The sequence below is a fragment of the Terrapene carolina genome, unplaced genomic scaffold (assembly GCF_002925995.2).
Source record: "Terrapene carolina triunguis isolate 2854851 unplaced genomic scaffold, T_m_triunguis-2.0 Scaffold69, whole genome shotgun sequence".
Classification (NCBI taxonomy): Eukaryota; Metazoa; Chordata; order Testudines; family Emydidae; genus Terrapene; species Terrapene triunguis.
The window spans coordinates 11,980,110-11,998,064 of NW_020664420.1; positions in this window are offsets into that span (position 1 = coordinate 11,980,110).

Sequence of the window (17,955 nt, forward strand, 5' to 3'; positions counted from 1 at the left end):
TAGGATATCTGACTGCTGCGCTCATTTGATGAAATTTACTGCCTAGATAGTTAAAGTCATCCATTATTTCCGGAGTCTATCTGGAAGCATAGATGTTTTGTATCACAACTCTTGTGCCAACACTCTGGATTACATTTGAGGATCTGGACCTACTTTGCTTGTCCCAGGCCACAGACAGAGTCATTGTTTAGAAGGTTTAAAATTCAGGACAACTTCCTGGCTTGCTGTCCTGAGTTCAGATCACTAGGTCATGACTCTTGTTTAATCAAGCAATTTTGTTCTGACACAGTTTGATGTGTTATGAGTTCACGTCTCATTTAATTCAAACTGCTGTGTGCTGGAGACCTAGATTGCTCAGGGGATTGGTAACGGGCCAAAGAATCTTTCACCGCCAGCAGACTGCTTGAAATTCAACCCAGCTAAGTAACCCAGGTTAGTAATGACTCAAAGTCATTAATTTCTAATGGATTTTCAGAGATCTGTATAAAGTGAATTAGTCACAGTTCAGCTCATAGTGGAGTGATGCTACCATCACCCTTGCCACTAATAGACACCTTTGTTGGCACTCCCTGCAAGGACAAGTCATAGACAGAAAGGAGTAGGGAAGCTTGAGCAGCCACTACCTAAGATGTACCTGTTCTACTCCTGATTTGCGACGTGCTGAACACCCTCAACTCCAATCTGATGCCAGGCCCTCATGCCAAAGTCTAGATAGCCATCTCTAGGCATGTCAGTCCAGCATTTTTCACAACCACTAGCAGATTAATTTAAAAGGAAAACAAAATGCATCTGTGGCCTAGATCCTCAGAGGTACTTAGGCTACGAACTTCTATCGGAGTTAGATGTCTAAAATACCTTTGAGAATCTGGGCTGTGGGGAGAAGTGGGGTGGTCGATAAAAGATCAGTTACATGAGAGAGAGGTTTTCATATATTTTAAGGCCAGAAGGGACTATCAGATCATTTGGTCTAACCTCCTGTACATCATAGGCAACATAATTTCATCCAGTTACTCCCATATTGAGATCAATAACTTGGGTGGCTAAAGCACATTTCCTGAAAGGCATCTAGTCTTGGTCATTTGTTCCAATGATTATTACCTGCAACAAATTAATTTTAAAGTACTGTAGAATGGTTTATAACTTACAAACTTATCTTTCAGGAAAAAATGTATGCTATCGATACGTATACCAGGAAGGAAAGGGAGAGCTTTTCTGTAGTTAAAAGCTCACGAGATATGTTTATTGTTACATACCTATTTTGGTAGTTCCTTATTGGGCTTATTTGCTGTTGTTGTTTTTAATTTGCTTTCATTGATACTGAACAGATTAAAAAGTGGAGACGGTGTCTGGAGTGAAGCCCAGGGTGCAGGTCACACTGCTGGAAGGCAGTGCAGAAAGCTGAAGAAGTGTGAGCTGAAGTTGCTCCAGGCCTAAGGAGATGAATGAAAAAAGTTATGGATCCACTTTATGTGTACCAACTTTGTGACCCTTTCAAGGGTCATCCATCACTGGTTGATGGTTATTCTCTGAAGTAATTGCTCAGAATGTATTAGAACAGTACTGATGATACAGAAGTACTGAAAATGCCAATTAAAATTAGCACAGCCATAATCAATACCTCACAGCAGTAGCTTTGCATTTAGTAGGGTACAGGCTTTTTCTACAGCAAAGGAAGTTGTGCAACTTAGGGTAATTATGTTTTGCAAGACTTGTGTTTCTGAGTGGAAACAATAATGGAATCTAGAACCATTACAAGCTTTGCACACTGTGATATCACCTGTCAGTTCTCCTATAAAATAGACAGTTGTATTGAGCATACACTGTTGATAACAGACATTTGCACTTCTAACAATAACAGACAGGTGTTATTTGCAACTGTGTTCTGGCTGTATCATGCTGATATTTGCACTTCTTTAGCACCTATCACCTGAGATCTCAAAAAGCTTTGCAAACATCATTTAAAACTCACAATTACCCTATGTGCTACATGGATGTTGTGAGATATAGAACTTTGGGCTCCAAAATCAGAAGAGCTAAGCCACTTGCATCAAAAACAAATCTTTATTAGTGAGTAATAGTTGTGGCATTTTCTTGATTTCTTCGAGAAGCAATCGTTACCCCCATGGTAAAGCCTTGAATAGGTCAGAGTGCATCCAGAGGTGAACATAAACAAACCACTACGTATAGCAACTAGTGCAGCATCTAATGCTTTGCTAGAGCCTAGTAAAAGAACACAAATAAAAAGTAGCTGTGACCAGAGTTCAGTTTCAATCATTTTTCCACCTTGTCTCTCTCTCTCCCCCAAATAACTGTGGATGGCCATGAGCACCAATTCTAGTCAATCATCTAGTCCACAATATATTTTGGCTACTTAAGATGCAGCTATGCCAATATAAATGCAGGATAAGAGAAAAGCCTGGGCTGTGATGGATCACTATTGATCACACTGATATTCATGACAAGTCCTTTCCTACCTGCAGAATTAATTCTGACTGTTAAAAAGAATTTTAAAAATGTTTTTTGCTTGTTCGTGTTTAAAAAGAAAAGGATTGTCTTAGATTTCAACTCTGTAGGTATCTGAGCTTCTTAAATAACCACAGGTTAAGAGCCAAAAATGAGAAAAGAAACAGTTAATACAATTTATAAAACCAATAATGTGCTCCAAAAAAAAGTGCAGCTGTTAATAATCTGCATTTTTTGAGTAGTTGAAATCACTTTGCTTTTGGCCTCGCTCACTATGTACCTAGGCAGTTGTGATAGGCTGTAGGATCCTAAGCCTTGATGAATAACAGTATTAAATAGGAGAGTGAGCCCCTTGACTAACAGTTCCAACTTGCTTTCATATATCTTATCAGCATGCGCAGCTAGTTCAACTCTACTCATCCTTTCTAGGGCCAGACTTTTCAAGAACTGAGTATTTGTATTTACATTCCAGGCACTGTTACCATTATTGTATGTATGTTTGCAATAAGTGCATTTGCAAATTATCATAGTGGCTTGTAAATTATAGCCTCCAAAAAAATAGCCAACAAGGTGCAAGCACTGATCACCCAAGCGACTGTATGGGAAAACTGTCCTGACTTCATCTACCCCTCACTCCTTTTGCTCTTGTCTTAACTTAGGCCTCCCTCTTGCAATCTGAACTGTGGAGGGCCCTATTGATTTATTCTGTGTGGGAGTAAGGACTGCTTGTATTGATCCCATTGCAGGATTGGGGCCAGAGGCTGTAAACTCTTCAGAGCAGGGAATTGATCCTTGGTGCTCTATAAGTAGTAACAGCTCTTCATTCTCACACACTATTACCTAGACTGCACAGGCTACTGGATAGGGTGATGGATCATGATTCAAGCCACCAGGGTTCTATTCCTACTTTTGCTATTGATCAGCTGTGTGACGTTGGGCAAGTCAGTCTACTTCTGATTCCCTGCCACTGTTTGTCTGTCTTGTCTTGTTGATTTGGACTGTAAATTCTTCAAGGCATAGACTGCCTCTTAACATGTGTATGTATAACACCTAGCACAATGGGGCCTGTAGGTACTACTGGAATATAGATAAAAAAGGTGTAAATTAGGTTCACAGAACACAACTCTGAAAATCTGGCACTGCAAGTTATATGTCTGTATAGGTCCTTAAGTCCCCCCCATGCCACTGTAACTGAGCATTGTAAGCCCTTTGGAGGCAGGGAATGTCTTTTTGCTCTGGGTTATACAGCACCTAGCAGAAAGGCTCTGGTCCATGGTGGGGCTCCTGGACACTCACAATACATTAACTAATAATAGTGTATCTGCTTATATCATGTGTTTGTGGTGGAACCTGGCCTCTCTGGTAGTTTGTTCCAATCCCATCCTTTCCCTCCAGGTGGAGAAGGACTTTAGCTCAACTGTCGACATTACAGCAATACACTTATTAGTGAGCAAACAGTCTTCATTGCTAGCAAACAAAGCGGCCAAGTGTCCCTCCAAAATCCTCCCTTAGTCACCAATAAGGGCACATTTGTGCTCAGCCTGATTCTTGCATACAGTCAAGTATCAGGGGGTAGCCGTGTTAGTCTGTATCTACAAAAACAACAAGGAGTCTGGTGGCACCTTAAAGACTATCAGATTTATTTGGGCATAAGCTTTCATGGATAAAAACCTCACTTCTTCGGATGCATAGAGTGAAAGTTACAGATGCAGGCATTATATACTGACACATGGAGAGCAGGGAGTTTGCTACACACCACACCACAGAAACACCAACCCAGGAACCAATCCCTGTAGCAAACCTCGTTGCCTACTCTGTCCCCATATCTACTCTGGCGACACCATCAGAGGACCCAACCACATCAGCCACACCATCAAGGGCTCATTCACCTGCACATCCACTAATGTTATATATGCCATCATGTGCCAGCAATGCCCCTCTGCCATGTACATTGGCCAAACCGGACAGTCCCTCCGCAAAAGAATAAATGGACACAAATTGGACATCAGGAATGGTAACATACATAAGCCACTAAGTGAACACTTCAATCTCCCTGGTCATTCTATTACAGATTTAAAAGTCACTATCATTGAACAAAAAAACTTCAGAAACAGACTTCAAAGAGAAACAGCAGAACTAAAATTGATTTGCAAATTTAACACCATTAATCTGGGCTTGAATAGGGACTGAGAGTGGCTGGCTCATTACAGAAGCAGCTTTTCCTCTCCTGGAATTGACACCTCCTCATCCATTATTGGGAGTGGACTACATCCACCCTGATTGAATCGGCCCTGTCAACACTGGTTCTCCACTTGCGAAGTAACTCCCTGCTCTCCATGTGTCAGTATATAATGCCTGAGTCTGTAACTTTCACTCTATGCATCCGAAGAAGTGAGGTTTTTACCCACGAAAGCTTATGCCCAAATAAATCTGTTAGTCTTTAAGGTGCCACCAGACTCCTTGTTGTTTTTGCATACAGTGTAATGCAGGTTCCTATTAGCCATGAACCCAGGGTGCCCCCCTAGACCTGAGCTCAGGCTCTGGACTTGCTGTCTCCCTACAGCAGTATCACTCCTCTAGCCCATGCAACTTTTTATCAAATGGCAGCTCCATCCTCCAATAAGAGGAGAGCTGGCGGCAAGAGCATGGGTGGGATTGCCTGCTAGCTCTGTAGCCATCCACAATTTGGGGCTCCAGTGGGTCAGCTCTGCTCCCTGACAGTCCCCAGTCCATCAGTGTCCATGGGGAGTAAAAATATCCCTTCCCTACTGCTGACATGTGCAGGGGAGGGCTTCATAGTCTCTCTCATTCAAATTTTGAAAGTATAAAGGGGACAAACAATGTGAGGAGTTATCTGTGAAAGGAAATGAACACGATGTCTTGGCAAAGTGCAGTTTGGACATCGTTTTTGGGTTCTATTAGCTGTGGGCTTGTGGGGATTTTTTAGCAATTCCACTCTGCAGTTTTGTAGAGTTGTTTAAAAATTAATAAAGAGATTGTAAAAATAGAAAACGCGATAACAGTTGTGACCTCAGAGGCGCTGCTCATGGAGACATCTGTAGGGCTAAAGGGCCTTGAAGATAATACTTTATTGTAGCCAAGATCTCCATCTATTTTAAGAAGAGACTGTTCAGTCCTATCAGCCCTCCGGAAACTATTGACACGGAAATTGATGGGAAAAAACACTGTAACCGCAAGCAGCCCTGTCTCCTGAATCTTTCTGGAAAATATGCTATAGCTCAAACAGAAGTCAGGGGCTTGATGCAGGAATTATTGGATGAGATTCATAATGGTCCATTCTAGCCTTAAGACTATGTATCTGATCCAATTATGGAAATTGTTAGGAGAGATAACCAATAAAAGTAGCCTCACCTCTTCCTATGCACTCAAGGGCTTTTAAGACTCCAAAGCTATGTCTACAGTATGAGCTAGGGGTGTGATTCCCAGCTTGCCTACACATACTCATGCTAGCTCTCATCTAGAATGCTATAAATAGTATGCTATAAATAGCGTGTAGCTGTGGTAGTTTGGGCAGCGACAGCACACGCTAACCACCCTGAGGATGTATCCATGGGACTTGGGGGAGGGGGTTGTGTTTGAGACAGCTAGCTTCTGCTACAACAGCTACACTACTATTCTTTGCTTGCTAGCTCAGATGAGAGTTAACACGTTTGTCTATGTGAGTGGGGAGTCACACCCTAGCTCCGAGTGTAGACGTAGCCCAAGTTTGACATTTCGAGACACAAGGTTTATTTCCTTGCTCAATAGTTTGCCGAGCATTGAAGTAACCATGCCATGATCATCAGTGCATTCCTGTGGTGCAAAATTTGTCAGTACTGCTCAGTCCGTCAAAGTATTCGCTGCATCACAGTCACGTTCCAGACAGCTCCGTGCACTAACTTCGAGGTCTCATTCAATGAAATGGAGACTCCATATTATATGCTCCATTGTCTTTATAGCCAAAACCACACATGCCAACATAAAAACATCTTCCCTACTGTATGCAAAGCAGAAAATATCTCTTTCCAGGTTCCCCTATTCACCCTCTACCTCAGCAATGGCAATAGCAATACAGAGGGCTTCAGTCACTGTAACTATCTTCCCCAAATGCCACATCAATGGGATTAGAAAGGCTGCTAGCACTGTACGAATGGAGGAATACAGCCAATATAGATCAGCATAGTAATGTGCACTTTTATGAGCAAGCTGTTTTCTTTATTCCTGAAATACACAATGAGGCTAAGTTCTCAAATGGGTGCACGCTCAATAATGCTAATTCATGTGCATCCAGATGATACTAACCAACTGATCTGCATGCCAAATTTTATGGGCCTTAGAGGTGCTCATGCACTGCTGGACATTTGCCCCAGCCTATCAGGTCCCATCTAAGACAGTTGGAATAGAGTTTTCCACTAGGAGCCTTTACGCAAAGTCCATTTAAGTCAATTTGTGTTGTTATATGGGTTAAACACACTTTGGATCAGACCCTAAAAGCAGTGGGACAGGTAGCAGCTTTCACTCCTGCTGCAACCTTATTCTTCTGTTAGTCTTTTAGAACTGTTCTATTGTATGTTATTTTCACCCAATCCGTAGATTGGCAATAATGTTCCTGGAATTGAACTCTGGGCCCAGCTGAAGGTTTCCTTGCCACTTGCAAAGTGCAGTAATCCATTTCCCTGCTTTCTCACAAGTTTATTTTCTCCAAATGCCTTGGCATTTATCTTGCAGCAGGAATCATTACTCAGTTCCAACATTCATTTCCAATGACATTATCACTTAGTTATTCCATTTTCATAACAAGGAATCTATTTATTGCAATACTGGAAAAAAGTGATGATTCAATTAGCTGTATAAACACTGACATGAATACTTCATAGGATTCTTACTGTGAATTCTAGCAAAGCTGGTCTAAGTGAATCTGCATGTATGTTAATCCAGTGATCCCAATTTGTCTAGGGGATGTAGAAGGACTGTGACTAGGACAGATGGTCTAGTGTATTCTGGTACTAGTACCTGCATATAATTGCTGGCTCATTCAGAGCCTTTTATGTGGCCTTTGGCAAGTCATTTAATGAACCTTGTGCCTCAATTCCCAATCTTTAAAAAATTGGGACAAGTACTTCCCTACCTCACATGGTTGTTGTGAGAATAAAATCCATTAGTGATGGTGTGGTGATGAGATACTAGAGAGATGAGGTCAGATAAGTATCTAGATAGGTAGAAGTCATTATTCCCACTCTTAAACAGGCTATGTTACAGCCCCATCTTTTCCCCACACCCAATGAGTTGTCAGACTTTGTGTGGAGGGGTTGGCTTGGTGAGTTTATTAAGCAGAGGAAAGATTAGATGTTTGTTTAGTTGTTTTTCACTAAATTGTAATTTTCTGTAGCGAGGCTCTAGTAGATCCATCTGGATAGCAAGAGTCTGACCCCACTGTTCCCAGTAGGTTCACATTGTCTCTCCTAAAAAATGGAGTTGGATAACCTCAATATGCACTACATTATTTGCAAGCTTTTACAAAACGGTGTCAGTGGTATTTAATTCTGCCTTTTTTTTTTTTTACACAAACCACACAGTGCTACATCTCATCACTGCTGGAGAGCTCATAACTGTCTGGTACAAAGGTTCAAAATTTCAGAAACCAAATCTCGAAATACATTGCAACAGTTACTAATACTACTTCCTGGCCCTTACACTATCCTTTACAATTTCAAAGCACTGTATAAATCAATTATCCTTAAGTCTCTTCTTTAGAATAGAGACATTTTCTTTCAGGCCCTGGTATAACAGATGGCTCTTATTCTCTACCTAACTCACATGAGTAGTCCTTATGTACATTGAACTACTGTACTAAGCTCACATATGTAATCATATCTTCTAGTTCTACTAGCTGTCCCAAGCAACTATGACAACTTGTTCTTGATTCATTCCTAAAGGAATTCTCCTTTAGCTAAAGGAACAGGGGCTTGGTCATGCTACAGTGGCTGAAAGTCCAAAGTTCAATTCTAGTGGATGAAGAAGGGGGCTTATAGATACTACATATGACCACAGTTTGTTTATATTACTCATGTGAATAACCCTTTGTAGGTATGAACCTACAGGGAAATTGATTTTGAAGCTATAGTGACTGCCAAAAGACAGAGAGAAAGAGATGAATGAGAGAGAGAGAGCATAGAAAATGTAATCACTCACACCAGCCCAGCAAAGACCCAGCTGTAGGAGGTGAACTGGGGGGAGGATGGAATCCCTAACATCCAGAGGTAGAACAGAATGTGTGAAAACAGCCAGGCAGTGGCCCAGTGGAAAATTACAGAACATTTTGCCTTAAATTGCAGGAATTTTCTTCTTCTGCTGAAAATAAACCCAGAAAAGTGTGACACTGTCCATGTTTCTTTGGAAACATACAATTTTGTTCCATACAATATCATTATGCTTACGCTAGGTGGCTGAACAAACCTTTCATTTTAAAATTAAACTCCTAAGGTGTTGTAAGATGTACTACTTTTGCCAAAGCTGGATTTCACTCAAAAAGAATTACTCCTGTCTCTTTCTACCTATTCCTGCTTAGTACAGCTGGTGGAAAAAATGATTTTAATTACCACAAAAAAATTCCAAAAACAAAACAAAATTTAAAAAAAAATTGCTGAATTTCCCAGGTTTTTGTCGGTAAAAAAAAATTCCCTCTGAAAACCAAGTTTTAACAAATGAGAACCACAATGTTTTCAGTTTTGAGGTGCTTTTTTAAATGCAAACCCAGAAATTTATATGAAAAATTGCATAGCATCAAAAAGCCATTTACTGAGAAAAAACGTTTTGGTGGAAAATGCTTGACTAGCTCTTCTGCTTAGTTCAAACCGTGAAGAGACAAGCACCAAGCCATCACAGATGTCATTGTAAAGGGAGAATGAGCCATATAGTTGGCTACATATCCACCAAGAAACCTCTTCTCCCATTCTTCACCTATATTTTCATTTTTGCCTATATTTCTCTCTCATGCCACTCCCCTTTTTCATATGTCATATTCATGTTGATATTTCTCTTCCACTTCTTTTCTTCTCCTTTCCTCAATTCTATCTCCCTGTTTTTTTAGCTTGGAATGTCAGTTCAAAACCAGTGAGCCAAAGCTGCCGATGGCCGATGGCTACTAATATAACTCAGACAATGAAAAAAAAGAGGCTGGAATTATAAATGGGGAATAATAAACAGGGAACCATAAAATATCATAAAAATCATGGAACCCATAATTAATTTTAGCCTCTTCCATTTTCTGTTGTTCTTGAAAGTCAGCTTAATACAGTTTAATTTCCAGTGCTGAAATGCAGAGGGGAAAGTCAATCAGGAAGGCAGATAAAGATGTAACCATTAATATTAACAGTCCAGAACTATTAACTTTCATCACCTCAGAATTGAAAGCAATCCCAAGTGCCCAAGCTATCCTGCCTCCCACCAAATTTAGTTGGAGCTATATCCTTCAGTGTCCTTTTGTACTCTTTAGACAGCACTACCTCTGGCAATGAGCACCACTGAGAACTGGGAAGTGAGACAAGGATACAGAAAACAAACGTTCCATAGAAAAGATTTCAGCACAACATGTAAACCACTGGTTAAATATTTCCAGGGCGAGAGCAGCAACTCTATGGACACCAAAACTCAAAGAAGAGCAACATACCAGCAAACAGCCAATGATTAATTCCAATAAACAGCAGCAAAGGGATGGTAATTTAAAAAAAATAAAGACAGCATCACACTGCAGAGCTCTGGAAATTTGTGAGATACACAGCAATCCATCCATACAGCAATAGCTCCACAAAGATGCCAGCTGCTCTTAGACAGACTTAAAAAACAATAGCTCTCACAAATGTTACTAACAACTAATAAAAATCCCCCCGGCATAAAATGCCCAGCTAAATAAACTACACAGCTGAAGAAAAAACAACACAGAATCACAGCACATTGATAACTGCATCTCTCCCCATTATCCTGCATACACATGCACAATGGATTTGATTGTGACTTTAGGCACAGCCCTGAATAAAGGGTGACACGTAGCTTGTGCCATCCCAGGCATAGCCCCTGAAACCCTGTGCCTCATAGACGGCCCCCTTAGTCAAAATTCCCTCCCAGCTTCCACTTTGCTTCTGAAGTACAGGCCAGCAGTAAATTACTAGCCTTCCTCAATATGCTGGTTTAGCTACTCTATGTAGCAGGTTGGGGCTTGGAGCTATGGCTCCACCCATTATCTGCTCAGGCCACAGGCAACCCATGTGTTCTAAGGCAAGAGTAAGTGGACATCTAGACCTACTTACTCCTATGCTCCTGGAGCCAAGGTCTAGTAACCTGCTTAGGGAATCTAAAGGGTTGGGGGGGCTCTTACTCCAAGCATTATAAGTAGTTCATGTCAAAATCCAGCTCTTAGGGGGCAAATTTTGAAAAGAATAATTAATAGTTTGCTCTTCTAGACCCTAATCCGGCAAACATTGATTCCCCCTGGGTAACCAACATCATTTTGGTCTTGCTTGGGTACAGTTACAGCCAGCTGATATTCCTCCAGGAGCCAAACCCTTGTAGTCCTGGTGACATTTTCATAAAGGTGGCGGGTACATCAGTGGAGAATGAGATCTGCAATTCAGTATCATCATTGGCATATTGTTGGTAGTGAATCCCGTGATGTCTCACTGTATCTTTAAATGGTTTCATATAGATTCTAAAGAGAAGAGAGAACCGTGTTGAGTCCCGTGGGACCCTACAAGGGAGGATCTTTGAGGAAGAGGAGCAGTAACCCATCACGGCTTGGTGGTTTCTACTGAAGAGTAATCATTGGAGACCAGAGTAGGACTGCTCTGCCTACTCCAGATATGTAATGTAGGCAGGTTAGCAATACATGTAATCTACATGTCTTGTGAGCCTTTAGGATGTTAAATAGTAAATTGATGTAAAATATTTTAGTGTAGGAGTATTAATAATGCCGATTAATTATTATTAGTCATGAACTATTTATAATATTTATTTCAATGTGTTAAAACCTTGTATAAATAAATACTGCATGCTTGTACAATTGCTGGCAGTTCAAATAATACCAAAAATGTTCTTAATTTTAACCAAGACTACTGTAAGGATACCAGGGACATTTATATGGATAAGAAGAAGCTGTAGAGCTAGAATAGTACGGCTATTTTTTAAAGGGGAAAAAAAGAATTTTGAAAGGAATATGAACTCTCTTCCTTCAGGGCACAAACGAGGTTAGGACGAATTTTTTCCCTGTGGTCAGGTTGTTCCAAAACTGGTTACTGCAAGGTTTATTGCACCTGCTTCTGATGCATCTACTATTGGCCACTGGTGCAGGCAGCATACTGGGTTAGATGGCCCACTAGTCTGATGCACTACATCAGTGCCTATGTTTGCAGGAATATGTCTGAATATAAAGTTACCACTTACAAATGTGTGGGTTAGAAACTGAAGGGATTAACACAGACTTCTGTTTTATATTGGGTACAGCTGAGGATTTAGAAGAACAATGTTACAGATAGCCACACTACATTTGTAAAATTAAATTACCCTAAAGAAACATCTATTTATATTCTACTTCAAGCCTGCTCAAAAAAAGATAGTGTACATGATTGGGCAATTACAAAGCCAAGCATGAGCAGTTATATAAATGAGAGAGCTATGAAGAGCATAGAACAAAGGACTCAGAGGATAGCAGTTTCCTAAAACGCAGAGAGAAAAAACTACAAAACAAGGTAAAATTGCTCAGAGAATTAATTAGAGTTGATTAAGAAAGCCACAAAAAACGGTAAAGATAACAGAGAAAGATCAGGAAACAGTAAAATCAGAACAGAGGATGCTTAGGCCCTGATCCTGTAATGTGTTGCATGCACACAGGCTGCTGTATCCACACGGCACTACACAGAAGTAAAAAAATAAAACAAATCAGTGGGGTTCCATATGAGTGCAGCTGTCAGCCGTCATATAACAAATTGTGGGATCAAGTCCTTTGAACTAAAAAGCCCTCTCGGGTGGATATTCAGTGATCCAAGTTAAATGTGTTTGGTCTCGGTCCAGTGTTCCAAAGCTCCAGATTGGAAATAATTAGCTCCAGAGCGGTGCTATTGGTTACATTTTAAAATGTGCTTTTCAAGTTCAGCGGAGCTTCTGTGAAAATGCTATGTATGTCCTGAGAAATGTTTTGCATGTTGCTTTTCACTCACTGATTGGCAGAAACTATTTCTTTTTTGTGGTGCATCTTTGATTTGCAAGCTGCTTTGCATAGTTTTCATCACCTGGTTTTGTTATATGGTGTTCAGGTTCCCTGACTGCCTAAGCCTACTCCACATGCTGTGAAGGATCAGCAAAAAGCCATTTAAAGGTGGAAAGGAGAGTATTATTTCTCTTTGGGAGTCACAAATGAGCAGGAGTAACCTTAACATGTATAAAATACTGGCCTAGGGGCTTGATCCAGTCCCACTGAAATCAGTGGGAGTCTTTCCATTGATTTCAAAGGACACTGGCTCAAGCCCTTAATTCCAAACCCTATTCAGTCCAATTTATGTCTGCCTGAGTTAGGACTGAGATAAAAAGTAAGGACTCCAGCATTCAGTTCACTGGCCAAACCCAAAAATGGGGGGGGCGGGAATTGGGTCAACCCAAAACTAAAAATGGTTGAATTCTTCGGTGAACTGAAAAAGCAGGAAAAAAATAATTTTTGTTCCACCCAAAATGAAACATTTTGTTTGAAGGTTTAATATTTTTAAACAAAATTAAAGTAATCGTTGAAACAAAGTGGTTTTGAATGAAAAATATCAAAACATTTTAAAAAGACAAAATGAAATCTTTTGGGGTTTGTTTGTTTTTCAAAAAATATTTTGACCAAAACAAGTTGTGGCAAAATATTTCGTCAAACCAAAATTTTCATTTTTCAGAGAAAAATAGTAAAAAAAAAAAAAAAAATTGCCTAGATCTAGACATATCATCCAGATCAGAGGCTTTCCCATCTTGCAATGGACGTTGATTCTGGAGCCCTTATTCAGGCAAAACTCTCATTTACTTTTATGGGAATTTTGTTTTACATGGACTTCGAGGTTGTCTTAAATGTGGAAAACACTCCCTTTTGGTGAGGGATTTCTATTCAAAGTATGACAAGTAGAATGTGTTCATAATTTACCTCTATGCCTCCTTAACACAGAATTGTATCTTCTAACTCTGCCCATATGGTCATTGTAAAGAAATGTGATTTCATTAGCCAGCGCGCATGGCTCCAGTGATCTAATCCAGGTTGTGATTTTATGGACCCACTAGATAAAACATGATAACTTTGATTCTCTCTGCCAGCTTCGAGCTGATGCTATTCTTAAATAAAATTCAACACTGCAAACCAGAAGCAAGGCACTACAGATTTGCCAGCTGTTAGCATTATGTTTACAGCACGAGTTTGGGGCCAAAAGCATTACACAGAATAATTTATACACAACTGGAAAATAAAATGCATTTGACAAAAAAATGTTTTCCTGCCAAGATACCATCCCTTGTTTCACTAACATGTCTCTCACTACATCACTGTCTGTAGAGCTTTGTAGGTTTCTTTGATGTTTCCTTCTTGAGGATGGCCCACAGATAGGATAAGGAACTTGCTACTGATGTTCTTCCTTTATTTTAAGTGCTAGTATCCTGTGTTTTGGAATGGAAGGACCAGAGTGTTAAGCTTGCATCCACATGGACTATGTGTAATTTATACAGTAATTGTGTCATGTGCAGTATCCCCATTATTATTTTATGATCATTCCCATAATGTGCTAGGTGCTATGCAGACATTCAAGAAGGGATGATCCCCGCCACAAGATGCTCACAATTTAGGGACAGAGCCAGTAGAGAGAGATTAGGGGTGGAAACATCAAATAGGGAGTATCTATAAAAGTCAGCTAGATTCACTGTCAGCAGCATGGCAGAAATGAGTCTTGAAGGGGGGAATAATGTGGAGAGGCTTTGCAAGCGAGCTAGGAGGGGAAACAGAAGAAACCCGAAGGTGAGTATGTAAGGTGGTGACAAATGGGTAGATGAGGGTGGGAACATAGGTGGAATAAGATAGGTCTATAACGTGCCATCGCAGGTAATTAGTATCAATGGTCGATGCGGGTCTGGCTGGAGATTCTTGCCCGCATGCTCAGGGTTCTGCTGATCGCCATATTTGGGGTCGGTAAGGAATTTTCCTCCAGGGTAGATTGGCAGAGGCCCTGGAGGTTTTTCGCCTTCCTCTGCAGCATGGGGCAGGGGTCGCTGGCTGGAGGATTCTCTGTGACTTGAAGTATTCAAATCATGATTTGGGGACTTCAACAGCTGAGTCAAGGAGAGAATTATTCCAGGAGTGGGTGGGTCAGCTTTTGTGGCCTGCATCATGCGGGAGGTCAGACTAGATGATCATATTGGTCCCTTCTGACCTTAAAGTCTATGAGTCTATGAGTCTATGATTTACATGAAGCTCCATCATTTCATCACAACTGCTTTGTCATTTCACCAGGCTGTCTCCATCTTCCGCTACGCTCCTCCCAAGCCTGCCTACTAACTGTTCCTTTATGTCCTTCACCTACTCTTGCCTCTGTACCTCCTTTCACACCATCTGCTGTGTTTGGAACTTCATCTTATGTATCATGCACCTTTCTTCTTCTAAACTAATTATTCACTTACCTTAAGCTCCTCTTTTCATGATCTTTCTCACTGACAGCAGCTGCACCTATCACTACCTAGCTGTTATCCAGAGAATTGCTTTGGTCTGAGTCAATTTCTAAGTTCCTTATGGCCAGGACTTTGGCCAAAAGCCACTCTTGGTAGGATAAATTGTGTCTGCTTACACCACATCTGGCCCATATGTGTAAAGTGATATAGACCTTTGCTGCATTGTGAATTGTAACTAACAACAATAATTGTTTCAATGTGCTGTGCCTGTCTTTACAGAGCAACTCTCCAACCTTTCAAATCAGCGTTTCTCAGTGGTAACAATGTAATAAGCAGATGATTATTTGTTACTAACCTTAGTTTGGATAGAAAGAGTATTCCCTCACAGGATGCTTGCATTTTACAGGACATTCAGCTGATACATTTTCACATCTCTATCAAAAGATGCATACCATACACTCACATGAGCCTATCACAGCATGCATCTTTGTAAAGGTACAGCCGCAGTATAAGTACGTGTATCTCTATTGACTCTGCTGAATTTGAGCTTCATTGTTGCTATGACATTCACATATGTGGCCTGATTTTCAATGGAAATTGTGGGTGGTGAAAAATGTGGTTGAGATAATTCCCCTGGCAGGCACTGGATCTCCCTCTCAAGAAAACTACAAAAGAAGAAATAGCCCCATCATTCAATCTCTGACATGCTATTATTCTTGTGACAGGATACCCTGAGCTACACTACTATACATGGATGCTGCTGTGTGGGAAACAACACCTGGAAAGTTCAGGTACCTATTGAAAGAAAGGAGACTGCAATATGAGACAAATATAAACTCTTCTGATGGTTGCTCAAGCTGGATAACTTTGTTTAGCACACTACCTACTGAATTTGTTTTGTTTTCAGCATTAGCCTTATTTCTTCATCTAAAGGATTTCCAGATGACTTGAAGTGCATCCTCATTTGTTTGTATGTCTTGTCAGGATCAAACTTAATTACTTCTATGTTCAGTGTTTTAAAAAGTAACCTGCCCTCAAGTCTTGCAGGTAAATTACGTTGGCATGGTTACCTAACCCATTACTCTGTGGATATTGATCCTATTACTCTTGAAAGCCATAAATTCACTTTCCAATAATATCAGTCTAATCAAGTTTCAGAATTATAGTACACCGAGTTTCTAGGTCTAAAAACCCTGTGACAAGATGAGAACTGGGAATCCAATACCAGATTCTTTATAATGGTTGTTGCATGCTATCAGTGGAAGAAGTATTAAAAGGAAAGAGACAGACCGGTTTTCACACTTCATATCAGAATGAAGATGTTACAGAAACATGCAGGGAGCAAGGACAGATTCTCTCTCTCTCTCTCTCTCTCTCTCTCTGAAATCACTCAGTTGCTTTTATTTAGAACATAAGAATGGCCATACTGGGCCAGACCAAAGGTCTATCCAGCCAAGCACCCTGTCCTCTGACAGCAGCCAATGCCAGGTGCCCCAGAGGGAACAAACAGAACAGGTAATCATCAAGTGATCCATCACCCGTCGCCCACCCCCAGCCTCCGGCAAACAGAGGCTAGGGACACCATCCCTGCCCATCTTGGCTAATAGCCATTGATGGACCTACTCTCCATTAACTTAACCTAGTTCTTTTTTGACCCCTGTTATAGTCTTGGCCTTCACAACATCCTCCGGCAAGGAGTTCCACAGGTTGACTGTGCGTTGTGTGAAAAAATACTTCCTTTTGTTTGTTTTAAACCTGTTGCCTATTAATTTCATTTGGTGACCCCTACTTCTTGTGCTATGAGGAGTAAATAACACTTCCTTATTTACTTTCTCCACACCAGTCATAATTTTATAGACCTCTATCATATCCTCCCTTAGTCGTCTCTTTTCCAAGGAGAATAGGAATGCAGGAATTATCATATGGAATCAGACCAGGGTAATTATAGTGCAGTATCCTATCTTCAACAATACCTAGCCCCAAATATCTCAGAGAAAAGTCCAAGAAACCCCATAATAGACTAATATGCAATTACCTATCCATAGCCATTTCATGGGGCATGGTTCTCAAACTGAAACAGAGCCATATCCTCTGTGGATCAGTGTCAGAGGGGGACATGTAATGTAACACACAATGACCAGTGGGTTACATATTTCCCACTTCCACTAGCATAACACCAGACAGAGCAGTGTGGAGGCAAGTGTTCCACAAACAGCTCCCCTTGACTCTACCTAGCCACCTGCATCCTGACCTGCAACACTCCTGCTACTCCAGTCTTGGACCTCTTCAGTGGAAACTGCCAACTATGTGTTTTCCTTCTGTTGTTTTTGTTTGTTTGTTTGTTTGTTTGTTTAGGCTAGAGCTAAATCAAACAGCTTCCTAATGCTGAAAGACTAGTGTGCTCTCTGCACCACTGCTGTGTCAGCCCACAGTATGATGCTGCAGTGGAACTAACTATTTGGTATGAGAGTTCCCAGCTGTAGGAGGTTTCCTCATATAATTATTCTTGATTGCTGTTTAGTGGTGGGAACAGCAGATTGAGAATTAGGACTCCTAGCTTCTATTTCCAGCTCTATCACTCAGTTGGTCTGTGACCTTAGGCAAGACCACTTAGCCTCTTTCCCCCCATTTCCCCTCATCTGTAATATAGCAATTGCACTTACATAGGCCCCAGTGGTGTTGTGAAACTTAATTTTTGTAAAGCATGTTGAAATCTTTGCATGTAAGGTGCTACATATATGTACAAATATTATCATCAATGTGTAACCCCCCCCTCCATACACACACACACACACACACACACACACACACACACACACACACACA